The sequence below is a fragment of the Salvelinus fontinalis genome, unplaced genomic scaffold (assembly GCF_029448725.1).
Source record: "Salvelinus fontinalis isolate EN_2023a unplaced genomic scaffold, ASM2944872v1 scaffold_0277, whole genome shotgun sequence".
NCBI classification, from domain to species: domain Eukaryota; kingdom Metazoa; phylum Chordata; class Actinopteri; order Salmoniformes; family Salmonidae; genus Salvelinus; species Salvelinus fontinalis.
Window position 1 is genome coordinate 161337 of NW_026600486.1, and position 8948 is coordinate 170284.

At 42.9% G+C, this 8948-nt stretch overlaps 1 non-coding gene across 1 annotated transcript; it reads left to right on the top strand.

Annotated features, from left to right (window-relative positions):
• Nucleotides 1–4429: 4429 nt before the first annotated feature.
• On the top strand, nt 4430–4481 carry LOC129845321 (U7 small nuclear RNA). The gene has a single exon (XR_008758036.1). It is a non-coding gene; the product is annotated as a U7 small nuclear RNA (small nuclear RNA).
• The last annotated feature ends 4467 nt before the right edge of the window (nt 4482–8948 follow it).

Below are 8948 nucleotides of genomic sequence, written 5' to 3' on the forward strand. Positions count from 1 at the left end.
ATATACTAATAATATGCATATATTAGCAACTGGGACTGAGGAGCAGGCAGTTTACTTTGGGCACCTCTGGGCACCTTATTCATCCAAGCTACTCAATACTGCCCCCAGCAATAAGAAGTTAACAAAGGGCTTTCCAAGAGTCCATTATGTAGAGTAGAGAGAGAAAAGGGGGAAAGGTATTTATGGGGGGTCATAAACCTCACTAACAGGGTAACGTCATGACAGGTGTGTTCTGTCCTGTTTCTGAATTCATCCCAATTATCAGTGAAAGAGCATTGGGCTAGGTACATGTTTGACATCAATGTGTGTACAATTACAATGGTAACAAAATAGCCGATTTGAACTGTTATATAAGATACCATTTACAAGTAGAATGGAACGGTTTTGCCTTGTGTGGTAGGATTTGTAGGCTTTGACACTCTTATGTATGGTTCATAACCAGCCATAAAATATTGCAATATATGTCACAACAAATCTAAATATATGTCTCCCCCTAATGATGACAGTCTTATGACATTGTTGTGATAGGTTACTTCAGCTGTTGTGACATATTATGACATGGTTATGACCGTGTCTTAATGTGTTATAACGATTGGTGTTAAAAAAGTGTTACCATACTACACTATTCAATTTGCATATATCTGTCCATTCCCCTCCCCATGTCACAATTTGTGCCTCCTATAAGTGAGAAACCTATGTGACAAGTATATATCATATATGTGACTCCCCACCCGGAATCAGTTTTATTTAGCCAAATTTGAACGTCTGTTTTTTACATTGGATACGAGTAGAGACTCGGAGCTACGGAATTGAATATCATACACTGCATTTGAGGAAACAATGGGAAAGTAACTCTGCTTTGAAAGATGATCAACTTGGAAACTCACTTTTGAGAAAAACGTAATTTAACAATTTTATTAATATTTACAGATGGCATTAAAGTTTGATAATAAAGCACATGAAAGTTCACATGTTCGAGAAGGCATTTCTGCCAAAAAAACACATTTTGATAAAAACATATTTTTTACGTTCAAACGGCTCTCCTGTCGTATGTCGCAAGTCATGACTTGCGACATACGCCTAGTTTCCTGAATCGGGTCACGTATTGTGTTCCCTACAGGTTTTAGAGATCATCCCTGTAGCCACCATCGGGCCACCACAACAACATCTCCCAAATCAACTTCTCTGCCTTATCTAAGACAAGAGAAAATCAAGGAGATAATACATGGAGAACACACCAAAACAGAAATAGACCGGCTCCAGAATCACATGAAACAACAACTCACCCTGCAAAAGCAGAATAAATGGACAACATTCTACAAACAGCTTGACAAAGACTCCAACCCACGCACCTTCTGGCAGACAATACAGACTATTAATGGAAACAGAAAGAGCAACACAATATCCACACTAAGGTCCCAAGGTCAACCCATAGAGAATAATGAAGAAAAGGTCATACTGTTCAAAAACCATCTACAAAATCTGCACTCCTGCCCCAACGACCCCACACACACAACTCACCTGTCATCCGACACAGACCTCTCTCCTGCCCCAACGACCCCACACACACAACTCACCTGTCATCTGACACAGACCTCTCTCCTGCCCCAACGACCCCACACACACAACTCACCTGTCATCCGACACAGACCTCTCTCCTGCCCCAACGACCCCACACACACAACTCACCTGTCATCTGACACAGACCTCTCTCCTGCCCCAACGACCCCACACACACAACTCACCTGTCATCCGACACAGACCTCTCTCCTGCCCCAACGACCCCACACACACAACTCACCTGTCATCTGACACAGACCTCTCTCCTGCCCCAACGACCCCACACACACAACTCACCTGTCATCCGACACAGACCTCTCTCCTGCCCCAACGACCCCACACACACAACTCACCTGTCATCCGACACAGACCTCTCTCCTGCCCCAACGACCCCACACACACAACTCACCTGTCATCCGACACAGACCTCTCTCCTGCCCCAACGACCCCACACACACAACTCACCTGTCATCTGACACAGACCTCTCTCCTGCCCCAACGACCCCACACACACAACTCACCTGTCATCTGACACAGACCTCTCTCCTGCCCCAACGACCCCACACACAACTCACCTGTCATCCGACACAGACCTCTCTCCTGGCTCCAGCAGACCACCAACTCATCCATGCTGTAACAATCACAAACACACAACTCACCTGTCATCCGACACAGACCTCTCTCCTGGCTCCAGCAGACCACCAACTCATCCATGCTGTAACAATCACAAACACACAACTCACCTGTCATCCGACACAGACCTCTCTCCTGGCTCCAGCAGACCATCAACTCATCCATGCTGTAACAATCACAAACACACAACTCACCTGTCATCTGACACAGACCTCTCTCCTGGCTCCAGCAGACCACCAACTCATCCATGCTGTAACAATCACAAACACACAACTCACCTGTCATCTGACACAGACCTCTATCCTGGCTCCAGCAGACCACCAACTCATCCATGCTGTAACAATCACAAACACACAACTCACCTGTCATCTGACACAGACCTCTCTCCTGGCTCCAGCAGACCACCAACTCATCCATGCTGTAACAATCACAAACACACAACTCACCTGTCATCTGACACAGACCTCTATCCTGGGTCCAGCAGACCAGCCACTCACTGAGCTGTAATAATCACAGAAATCAAGACTCACCTTAAGAGAATTAAAAGAAAAGCACCTGGAGAAGACAACATTGACACCATACTACTAAAACTAGCACCTGATGAACACCTGCACCTCCTCTCCAACCTCTTCACCTTATGTCTCAACCACAGCCACTTCCCACAACCCTGGAAAACAGCAGTCTTCACCATGATCCACAAACCTGACAAATCCCAAATAATGTTTCAAGCTATCACCCAATCAGCCTTCTCAGCCATGTGGGGAAAATATTTGAAAGAGTACTGACCTCCAGAATAAGCTGCCATGTAAAAGATAGGGACAGGCCTTCTTGGAGTAGTCCAGGCAAGCTTCTGAAGAAACAGATCAACAACAGACAATATTTTAAAACTATCAGAAGACATTTTTAGATTTGTGTAAATAAAGAAAAAACTCTTGTTCTTTTCCTTTGTCGTAGAAAAGGAATTTGATCAAATGTGGCACAACAAGACCACTCCACAGACTAGCAACCTCCTGCTCCCACACTCAGAAACATCCTCACAAGCTTCCTCCTTAACCTCCAAAACAAAGTCAAGGTCTCCACAGCCATCTCTCCACCATTCAGCTCAGAAGCTGGAGTCCCCCATGGTGCAGTCCGAAGCCCACTTCTATTCATAATCTACATTTCAGACATGTACGGTACTACTCCCCACTCTCTATTGGACAGGAAGCATAATTGGAAAATTACTTCTGCTACTGAAGCAGCTACAAGTGTCCACAACTAGCCTCCAAAAAAACTCCCTATAGAACAGATAGAACGTGGTCAAACGAGGGAAACTAAACCCTAAAAAAACACAGTCCATCTTATTCACCAGAAACACAAAACGTCAAACCAAAGAAACCTTCAAATTGTAAAATGAAACAATAAAAATGGAAAAAGAAGCCAAGTTCCTGAAGGTTATATGTTCAGAGCAACATGTTGTGCACAACCCATATTGTGAACATCGAGAGAGAATGACAGGAGAGGATGAATCACTTAAAAGCACTTTGTGGAAGGAAACACTCAGCAGCATACGGAAATATATTTTAGCTACATCAGATCACTCTTTGAACACACTACCCACCTGGATCACAGTTTCCTGAATCGGGTCACATATTGTGTTCCCTACAGGTTTTAGAAATCATCCCTCTACCCACCTGGATCACAGCCTCCACACCACAAATTAACCGACTGCAAAGAATCCAGAATCGAGCAATACAACTGGCATTCAGATTTCCTCCAATTATACACATCACCAACTTAAACATCCAACAGTCAATCAATAATAATACTAATCATAATAATAATCATCATCATAATGATAATGACAGTCGTAATCATAGTAATAAGACAGACATATCAAAACAAAGCATTCCACAACCCATTACTCAAGAAGACAATACAAGAAGCACAATAGGCCACCAAAATATCTCATTGTCAATCATTCTCCAGTCAAAGCCAGAGTGATACAAACACAACCTCACATCCCACACAACATCAACATACCTCACTTGCTGTATAGACACAGGATAACCCCAATTAATATGTGACACAATACATCCCCTACCCACAACCCTTACATTAATCCGGGTCTGTAACCCCCCCCCCCCCCACACACACTTATTAAATATTGCTGACTATTGGCATCTACAAACAGTCCTTTATACTTTTTAAATTACAATTTTAACTTCTCTCCTACTAAATACTACAGGTAATGGAAAAGAGGCTCTTGTAGTATTTCTCCAGTAGGTTTTCTGAAGGAGAAAGCCTTATCTTCTATGTCAAACATAATCAAGCAAAAACACTATAGTAAATACTACAGTAATGTGCATAAATATCACTACATTAAATACTACAGTGTATGACAATCTGCAGAAACACGACATAAATTACTGTAGTACATACTAAAGTTTTATTTTACTACAGTATTTATACTGTAGTTAACTGTAAATACTACAGTATTCAATGTAGTGTTTTTGTAGACTTTAGTCCGCAAAAACACTACACTGAATACTATAATATTTACAGTATACCATAGTATACTATAGTCTTTCTGTATGATAGCCTATGTGAGTATGATGAAATGTGGTAGGTGTGTGAGTAATGACATGCCTTTCCTTCACTTTCCCTTGTTCCTAATGCTGACTTCCACCAACCATTCCAACCTCTGCATTTTTAACATCCCAAATATTCCAATTTCTCACATGAAATATTCCTAACCGTTCAGCCTTTCAGGAGCGACCAAGGTCAAGAGCCATGTCAGAGGCGAAGACCACATCTTACCCATCAGGGACTCAATCTTCCTTTCCTCAACCCTCTCCGCTCCCATCCATCGTTCCATCCTCCCCTCTCTTAGTGGCCTACTGTTTTTATCTAAAGCTTTACAATGAGCAGAATGACAGAGTTGAGAGGATGGAGGATGGAGAGAAAGGGGGGTAAGGATGGAGAGGATGGAGGAAGGAGAGAAAGGTGGGGAGAGGATGGAGAGGATGGAGAGGATGGAGGAAGGAGAGAAAGAAAGGCGGAGAGGATGGAGAGAAAGAAAGGGGGAGAGGATGGAGAGAAAGAAAGGGGGAGAGGACAGAGGATGGAGATTAAGGTGGGGAGAGGATGGAGGATGGAGAGAAAGAAAGGCGGAGAGGATGGAGAGAAAGAAAGGAGGAGAGGATGGAGAGAAAGAAAGGGGGAGAGGACAGAGGATGGAGAATAAGGTGGGGAGAGGATGGAGGATGGAGAGAAAGGTGGGAAGAGGATGGAGGATGGAGAGAAAGAAAGAGGTAGAGGATAGAGGAAGGAGAGAAATAAGGAGAGTATGGAGGAAGGAGAGAAAGGGGGAGAGGTTGGAGGATGGAGAGAAGGGGGGAGAGGATGGAGGATGGAGAGAAAGGGGGAGAGGATGGAGGATGGAGAGAAAGGGGAGGAGGATGGAGGATGGAAAGAAAGGGGGAGAGGATGGAGGAATGAGAGAAAGAGGGAGAGGATGGAGGAAGGAGAGAAAGAAGGAGAGTATGGAGGAAGGAGAGAAAGGGGGAGAAGATGGATGATGGAGAGAAAGGGGGAGAGGATGGAGGATGGACAGAAAGGGGGAGAGGATGGAGGAATGAGAGAAAGAGGAAGAGGATGGAGGAAGGAGAGGAAGAAGGAGAGTATGGGGGAAGGAGAGAAAGGGGGAGAAGATGGATGATGGAGAGAAAGGGGGAGAGGATGGAGGATGGACAGAAAGGGGGAGAGGATGGAGGAATGAGAGAAAGAGGGAGAGGATGGAGGAAGGAGAGGAAGAAGGAGAGTATCAAGGAAGGAGAGAAAGGGGGAGAGGATGGATGATGGAGAGAAAGGGGGAGAGGATTGATGATGGAGAGAAAGGGGGAGAGGATGGAGGATGGACAGAAAGGGGGAGAGGATGGAGGAAGGAGAGAAAGGCGGAGAGGATGGAGGAAGGAGAGAAAGAGGGAGAGGATGGAGGAATGAGAGAAAGAGGGAGAGGATGGAGGAACGAGAGGAAGAAGGAGAGTATGGAGGAAGGAGAGAAAGGGGGAGAGGATGGATGATGGAGAGAAAGGGGGAGAGGATGGAGGATGGACAGAAAGGGGGAGAGGATGGAGGAAGGAGAGAAAGGCGGAGAGGATGGAGGAAGGAGAGAAAGAGGGAGAGGATGGAGGAATGAGAGAAAGAGGGAGAGGATGGAGGATGGACAAAAAGAAAGGGGGAGAGGTTTGAGGAAGGAGAGAAAGGTGGAGAGGATGGAGGAAGGAGAGAAAGAAAGAGGGAGAGGACGGAGGAAGGAGAGAAAGGGGGAGAGGATGTAGTATGGAGAGAAAGCGGGAGAGGATGTAGGATGGAATGGTTCTGAGAAATGACAACGTACTCAACTAGATCTAAAGTGACCTGACCTTTAACTTCTTGCAACTATAGGGGGTGCTGTTTCAAATTAGCATAATTGTCTCTACAGATTAAACTGCCTAGTACTCAATTCTTGCTCGTATAATATGCATATTATTGTTATTATTGGATAGAAAACACTCTCTAGTTTCTATAGCCGTTTGAATTATGTCTCTGAGTGAAACAGAACTCATTCTACAGCACTTTTCCTCCCAGTGTGTGAGATTTAGACATCTTGGCCTCTGGTTCCAGATCAGTTTTAAAAGTCTCTGTTAATCCTATGAGATACACACACTGCCCACGCCTTCCTCTAGATGTCAGTAAGTGGTGACAATTTGAATGGAGTCGATTGCGCAATCATTGGCTCTATAAATGACAAAATACCGGAAGTAGCCTTCCTTTGGACACTGCGCTCAACGCGAGAAGGATATCTGACTGGCCTTTTTCCAAGCATTGGTTTAGCCAGTAATATAGCGTCGGTCATCTTTTTACTTGTTATAGGTGTTAGAAACATCATAATGTAGTTAATTTAAACCGTTTTATAGCAATTTATATCCGTTTAGTGCGATTTTGAGGCATTGCTTTGTAATAGACTTTGAAGCTCCGGGCACGTTTCGGGGTCCCGGTCGTACGTTAGTGGGCATTTCGACGGACAAGTGGACATCTTTCGACCAAAAGAAGATTAGACCCAAGAAAGGATTCATTGTCCAAGATTCTGATGGGAGAACAGCTCATAGTAAGAACAATTTATGATGATAAATCGTGTTTCTGTCGATAAATGTTAAACGTTTATGCCGCCATCTTGTTTGCTATAGCTTCACTTGGCACAACCTGTATTGAAAAGTAAGGATAATTTAAAAAATGTAATTCCGCGATTGTATTAAGAATTAAATTGTCTATCAATCGCTGTCCACCCTGTATTTTTTAGTCAAGTTTATGAGTATTTATGTATAAGACTAGATCACTGTCTAATATGGTGCAGGACATTTTCTGACCAGCTGAGCTACTTTTGTCATTGTCTAACCATGATTTTGGTGGCTAAATATGCACATTTTCGAACAAACTCTCTATGTATGTTGTAATATGATGTTACAGGAGTGTCATCTGAAGAATTCTGAGAAGGTTAGTGAAAAAATTAATATATTTTGGCGATGATTACGTTATCGCTCTCTTTGGCTAGAATCAATGCTCTGGTAATGTTTGCACATGTGGTATGCTAATATAACGATTTATTGTGTTTTCGCTGTAAGACACTTAGAAAATCTGAAATATTGTCTGTATTCACAGGATCTGTGTCTTTCGATTAGTGTATGCTGTGTATTTTTACGAAATGTTTGATGATTAGTAATTAGGTAATACACGTTGCTCTATGTATTTATTCTAGTCTAGTTGTGACGGTGGGTGCAATTGTAAACTATGATTTCTACCTGAAATATGCACATTTTTCTAACAAAACCTATCCTATACCATAAATATGTTATCAGACTGTCATCTGATGAGGTTTTTTCTTGGTTAGTGGCTATCAATATCTTAGTTTAGCCGAATTGGTGATAGCTACTGGTGTTGAGAGAAATTGGTGGACAAAGAAAAATTGTGATTTTTGCTAACGTGTTTAGCTAATAGATTTACATATTGTGTCTTCCCTGTAAAACATTTTAAAAATCTGAAATTGTGGATTTATTCACAGGATCTGTATCTTTCATTAGGTGTCTTGGACTTGTGATTTAATGATATTTAGATGCTACTATTTAATTGTGACGCTATGCTAGCGATGCTAATCAGTGTGGGGGGGGGGGGGGGCTCCCGGACTCGGGGTAGAGGCTCGTGAAAGGTTAAGACGGAAAAAAAATCAATATTAAGCAAAGAAAACAGTTCTTACTTCATTTAAATAATGTATATTTCATATACATTTATCCCCTCTAGTGAGACAGCAAAATGCTTTTATGAAAACCAAGTGTATTTTTTTATAGTAAATCTACATAATGTACTCTGTCAAGTTTAAATCAGACATGTAGCGAAGACAGGGGGAGTGGGACTCTATTGTGGCACTAAATAACTTCGTATTCATAAGGATTAGTTCACCTCAACTAAAGTAGAGTATATTGTGATGGACAGGTTCTCTTTAATCTCCTGAATGCTTTTATACACGACTGTCCTGTGTGGATAACTGTTCACTATGGACTGAAGGAGCCCATTGGGCACAGACGTTCGTTCAACGTCTACTCCACGTTGGTTCAATGACATTTCATTGAAGTGACGTGGAAACAACGTTGATTCAACCAGTGTGGTTGCCTAGTGGGGGGGCTGTGGAAGCTTTCTCAGGTTAAATAGTCTGATTGACAGAGGGAATGAGTCTCTCT